Below are 7,034 nucleotides of genomic sequence, written 5' to 3' on the forward strand. Positions count from 1 at the left end.
ATTTATTTGCTAAAACGTGGTGACGGTACATTTACCTCAGTCACAGAAAAAACAGTCCAGTGCGAGTATGTCTTATCTAAGCATGATACTTAGTAAAATTACATCCAGCAAAAACGTGTTTAGTTCTTCCTCGGTATCTTTTAAAATTCACATAATTTTTATTTTATTTTACATTTATTCTCTGTAAAATGGTATTCATTGTGATCATAATATGTTATTTCTTAATCGAAATAAATAACGTTGTGTATAGAGTGTCTATTGTAACGAAATTCCCGAAACCACCATGTTACTTTTACTACCAAAGTCACAGATCCAGATTTGCACAATTCTATGGAATTACACATTTTGTTCAATCAATTCCCTTATAAAACATAATAGATATATAAATATCATATAGATATATTGAAATGCATAACTGTTCCCCCCTCCCCAAAAATATATATCTATTAATATTTTGGAAATAACTGTATGATACCCGGTAATTTTTTCCTAAAATATGTTCTCTTTTACTAGCAAAATTGTCCTCAAAACACGTTTTTTTCAGCTTTTGTGGGATAATCGTTATTTTTTTCTAATTTCTATTAAGATTTTGACATAAATATAAATTTTACCATGGTGGATCTAGAACATCTGACTAACGACATAAAAACTGTTACAATTTGGGTACCAGAATTGTCCTAATTTGGGTTATTTTCCAAGGTTAAAGTTTGGCTCAGGATAGAAGAAATGTCAAAATAGCCACATTTCTAAGGTGCGTGAAAAGTTCAGATGTCGCCGGGCTAGCCGGATCATATCAATCGGCTTATAGGCGATTAAACGAGGGCGAAATATGAAGAAAATAATTATTCACACAGAGACCCCTGAAGGGTAAGCGTCTTCTGCTTCATCTACAACATTTGTACTGTAAATGTTCGCTAATCCAAATAAGAAATGTCACGTTCCCAAATGAGAAGATGGTTAATAACATAGGATCGCCAGATATAATAGCGGGCATCACACCCATCTTCATATTGAAAAATGAAATACAGAATGCAGAGAATCACTGTGATGACCATAAAACTTTATCAACCTGTATCTCTCGAAACTCTTCTTGCTTATACGATGTTGTAAGTTTATCTGTTGGGTATTGACATCTTGCACATATTTGGAACATGACAACGAAACAAATGTGATTTACAATACATAGAATGGGGGAAACGTATAATGTTGCTAAATTAAGAACTTGCCAAGTATATTGAAACCAACACTAGTTTTTCTTAGTTATTCTTTTTCGTTTTGATGAAAATCTGTCCTTTTTTATGAAAAGATTAAGTAAGCGGCACCATGATATAAAAGAGTCAGCGGTCAATAATTTCTCGTGAGAATAGCGAAGGACTTTACAAGGATGTATTTTGGAACTACCGAGAGAGGGGCGTGGTTTTATAAGCCAATGGAAGATACCTTACCAACACACTCAACGAAGATAAGATGGTCAAACAAAATTTCGATTCTTTTTTACCTCAATGATTTTGTCATTCATATTTTGATGTATTTTCATTACAGTTCACAACCATCGTTATCTTTTTCAAAGCTCTCATAATTAAAGGATGTTGGTGTTCCTCATTTCGGAATGGAATGGAACTTTTCTATTGATGGAGTATAGAGTATATGTGCAAAAAAACGTAAAACATTACAGAAAATATCAGTCAAAAATTCTTTGAACACAGGTTTACAATTAATCACACAGGCTTACAATTAACAAGAACATATTAACCTTGGTTTGATAGAATAAGTACAATCCTAATAATGGTAGTAATTATAGACGGTTCATTGAGTCAACAATAAATTCACGTGAAGCTTATGTTGACCTTGAATATCGTGGCTGTGTTCCCAACGTCTTCAAATCAGTGTTATGAAAACATTATGGATTTATTGAGATGTTGTGAAGGTCACACCAGAATAATATCGTGACCATTACCATGGCCACTGGTTTACTGACGTAAAGATGACGTTGTAACCACACTCTTTTATTCAAAGGCTCGTGCGGCGATCATACAGCCTATTAAAGGTAAGTGACCACTTTGTCCTGGAATGGGACACACAGCTGACCAGCTGTATGTCCCGTAGTACTTGTCCTAATATTAGTCCGATCAGCTGGTTTTAGCTTGTTTTCGGCATGACACGATTCTATATATAGTTGTTTACTTCTTTTCTCGCATGGAACGCATAGTTCGATGCACCTCAAATCCATTGATGTAAAACCGTTTTCGATTGGCTAGACATTATGACCTACATTTCCACACTATCTCGAAAACAAACCATGTTTTAGTGCGGTTAAACTACATGTATAACCTGATTTACGTAAAATCTGTTCTCCAAACGCAAATGATTCTAAATATGAAACAAAATGAACAAAATGATGTTATTATCGGGGTAAAACCGGACATTTTTGCTTCGAAGTAGTAAATGTCAGTGTCCTTCTATCGACCAATCAAAACAGGGGATCTGGTGGGCGAGGAAATGGGTCATGCTATGGTCTGAAATGTGTGTCACTCTGTCACTCAGAGTTCAAACAACACAGGAAAGCCAGCGCCTAGACCATTTTGTCGGCTCCTAAATTGACGGATGACCGACACGCAAAGACTACAGACTGTGCTCATTTGGACCCCGAGTATGTAAGCTTTTATTCCCTGTTCTTCGTTGGCTGTTTTGATCCGAATTTCTTTGTTTAAGTGGGTATGTTTTGTGGCCTTGCCGGTATAAGGAATGCCGGTGTTAGTGTAAGTGCACTGGATTACCTATAGCCCATGTTTATTTTGGTGGTTTTACGATGTGATAAGATGTATTCCGGTGCCATATTTAGTATCATTTCAGACCTTTACATGGAAAACGATAACATGGTAAGGTCATATGTAAATAGCTTACTCAGCCTAAACAACTGGGATGGAAACTGATGATAAAATCACATTTCTCCCGTGTGTCCAGTCTGTGTTGTTCACATCGCTAGTTTAGTACTACTCTCTGACCTGTAGTAAGATTAGTGGTCTGGACTCGATGTACAATACCTTCTGAAACTTGGGTTTTGCGCCTGCCTTTTTTAACAGCTGGTTTTCTGTCAAAGCATTTTGTGGCAATTGGCAGATTTTATTTTGCTTGTGAATATCAACTTCATTTACTCAACAACAATGGCTAACGTATTATACATGTATCAATAACTGTTCTAGGCCTGCATGAAGGCATGCCAGTGTTCTTACTGTAGGAAGAAACCAGTGCACCTGGGGAAAACCCCACGAGGTTGGACAAGTTATCCTATACTTTTTCATGTGCACGCCTCCGCATGAAATTGAACACTGTACACCTAGGTTAAAGGCGAGTGCTGTACCACTGCGTCATCCGACCACTAATCATTTGTTTAGACATGTTATTGTATAAAGAAGCTAAGTTGGGCATAGTTTACATATTATCATCCAATTATTGATAGTATAAAAAGAACAGCCAATTAGATTTTTTGGAGGTAACATGAAGTTAGCATTAGATACTTGGAAGAACTATAAACTCACAGGTAATCATGGGTTGATTGGTTGGATGACAGATTTCAATTTCCGCGACTTGTCCCTTGTCCAGGTGTCGTCTTACCGTCGAACATCAGTGTTCTGGGGACTTGAGGGAGCAACCCTGTGGAATGAAACCATCTGTAGTGGTGACTGTTTGATTATACTAGTTTTAGAAGACAGCTCTGTGATCTGATTATGCCGTATCCTAACTTTACCAGTTGAAACATGTCCAGAAGCTGAAAGGAAGAATTGGGGGCCTGCCTATATTTGATTTATGTTAGGGTAAATTTGAAGTCTGTCAAATGCCTTCAAAATTATTGTATAGCCTGACATTATCCTTAAACCCTTGGACCGGCATTATCACACCTTCTCGTAAAGCCACTGAGGGATTCTTAGCACCGCAGGTAATACTAACCTGCCATAAATAGATGGGGAACTAACCTAACAGACATCATCCCTGCCAATAGAGTGTCTTGAACCCATGTTTAAGGGGAAAGTGGTCTGAACTTTATGCTTGATTGCACACTGTCATCATGACATTAGTGTATTAGTGGTCATGGTTTCTGAAGCATATTTTGAAAATTAATGAAAATATATTACAAATGGTATTGTTGAACATATTTGTAAAAAGCAAGATATGAAAGAAATGACACCGACATTTGTGTATAATTTGGTGGTATCAATTGTCTACAATGGTCATCTGCGACATTCTGACCGCAGTATTTCTGACCAAATAGAGTAACGTCAGTAGTCCCATCAGTAGTTTGTCATAAATGATCTGATGTGATGTTTGAACAATTTACATTGTAAGTGAAGCAAGAATAGAATCTGGAATTTGTTATTTAAAAAAATTGATGGGAAGGGAGGTAATTCAGTTCCTGATTTGGATAGAATGGCAGGCCAAAACTTGTAAAAGCACTGGTGCATTGGACTAGTGGCCTGGTTAAAAGGACTGGTCCAGACAAGGAATTCAGTAGTATTCGGAAAATTTACATTAGAAATTTTAACTTATGGATATAGCACTCATTTATTATGCATCTGGCTTGAATTCAATCAAGATAAAATGTGAATCAATTGTCAGTATCTGGTGAATGTTTTCCTAAAACTGTTACCAAAAGTAATTGTACTTGAGAGACATGATTTAAAGAATGTCCAATGTTAAAGCTAGTATGAACATAGCTGTGTAGGCAGTCCTTTGTGACAAATTGTGATACATTTTTCGAAGAACCAATAATAGAAAGCATAATGCTAATATATAATAAAATATTTGCTATAAAGATCATTTTGGTTAATGTTTTTTCAAGTTTCATGTTACCTGGCAAACTTCTTTCGCTTTTTTGTGCTGATCGGTTAAAAAGCAAATGTAATTTTTGCTGAGCCATTTCAATTCAGATAACCTCTGACATCTCCCTTATACTTACTTGATAACTCAGATACACTCAGACTTCTACCACAGAAGTGTATATTATAATCACTGTCATTTAAACTATTGTTTCATTGTGTTTAGTTTTCATTCTAGAAGGCACAAATTAACATGATTATATGCTGAAACTTTATGATTTTACACAATGTCTCATAAAAGAAACGCCATTATTCAGGCAGACAGTTTTATAACCTAAGGCGATATTTCAAAAATTTACTCATCCAACAGACTAGTTGCCATAAAAAATCACTGGTCTGTCAGTAAAATCCACCCGTCAGTACGCGTGCTTGTGCCGAGCCTTGTGCATGAGGATATTTCGGGTGGTGAATTGGGGAGGGTAAGTTTTCCTCCATTAGAGATATGTTCTTACTGCCTTTTGAAGAGGAGGGGAAAATTTTCAGGGTTGGAGGTATAGGCTGGTCATGGTCTGAGAAGGGGAAGTAACTTTTCTACAGAGGTTTACTTTTGCTGTGGTTGATTACAAGAGGGGAAAATCCTAGCTAATGAAGGTATATTTTGTCAGTGAGTTGCGACGAGAAATTCTGTCTGATGGAGAAACATACTGTCATTGGTGTGAGGAGGGGAAAATTCTCTCTGATGGATGTAGTCATACTTTGATGGTGGTTCGAAGGAGGTGAAATTGTCCTGGATGGAGATGAATTCTAGTATTGGTTTGAGAAGGGTGTAGTTATCCCTAAAAGATATATTCTGGTGGCTATTTTTAAGAAAGTGAAAACATCTCTGATAGAGAGAGTTTATATTCTGGTAGTAGTTTAAGGAGGGTGAAATTATCTGTGATAAAACAGTTTGGTGGATTTAGGAGGTCACTTTGTGTCTGATAGAGATATTTGCTGATGGTGGTTTGAGGAGGTGAAGTTGCCTCTGATATAGATATACGGTAAGCCTCCGGTCAGGTCGAATAGGCGGGTAGTTCAAACACATAATTTTTTCATTAAAAACAATAATTTTCTGTGTTGATAGTTCAAACCCCTTCTAGTTTGTTTCACTTACATTTAAAATTGTTTGAACATATCGCGAGACTGCACATAATACTTCTGATAAAGGCATTTGCGTCACATTAATTGCTCTATGTGTGGTCACTATTCACATTGACATTAAACACTGTGGGCAGCAGGCTGTAAATGACCATCATAAGCTATTGATAGCATCAGATTATTCACAAACATGTCACTTAATTAGTGTGATTATTTCACACCTTTCTGTAACATCGTGGGCGCGGTAGCTGACACAACTCCAGGCCCTAACTATGTATTACAAGCTAAGCAATTGGTAAATATAATGGATTATGGAATGTTGAGGGCATGTGTTTTGTCAAAGATTTTGTCACATTTTTCATCTTATATTTTGATGAGATAATCACTTTAAGACTGTCCCAATAATTGTAAGATTCATAAAAGATTTGAACAAACAGTAATCCATAGTCATGTAAAGTCTCAATCCACACTCTGCATACCGATATGTCATCACTAACTTGCACCAATATATGATCAGAAATGTGTTTTTTATGGGCTGGTTTCTCTGTCATGGTATCCAAAATGATGAAGATCAAAATAAAACCTGTGATTTCTGGAGGTAGTTTGGGGAGGTTATAATCATCTCTGCTAGAGATATATGTCCTACTGGTGGTTTGAGGAGGGTGAAATTGTCTGTGCTGGAGGTATGTATTGTGGTGGTAGTTTAAGGAGAGTGAAATTGTCTCTGCTGGAGATATATATATACTCAGGTGGTAGTTTAAGGAGGGTGAAATTGTCTCTGCTGGAGATATATATATACTCAGGTGGCAGTTTGAGGAGGTGAAATTGTCTGTGCTGGAGATATATATATACTCAGGTGATAGTTTGAGGAGGGTGAAATTGTCCCTGCTGGAGATATATATATACTCAGGTGGTAGTTTGAGGAAGGTGAAATTGTTGGTGCTGGAAATATATATATATACTCAGGTGATAGTTTGAGGAGGGTGAAATTGTCTCTGCTGGATATATATATATATACTCAGGTGATTGTTTGAGGAAGGTGAAATTGTCTCTGCTGGATATATATATATATATATATATACT

This window comes from Ylistrum balloti, unplaced genomic scaffold (assembly GCF_031769215.1).
Source record: "Ylistrum balloti isolate Yb309-2 unplaced genomic scaffold, AGI_CSIRO_Ybal_v1 Utg370370, whole genome shotgun sequence".
In the NCBI taxonomy this organism is placed as follows: Eukaryota; Metazoa; Mollusca; class Bivalvia; order Pectinida; family Pectinidae; genus Ylistrum; species Ylistrum balloti.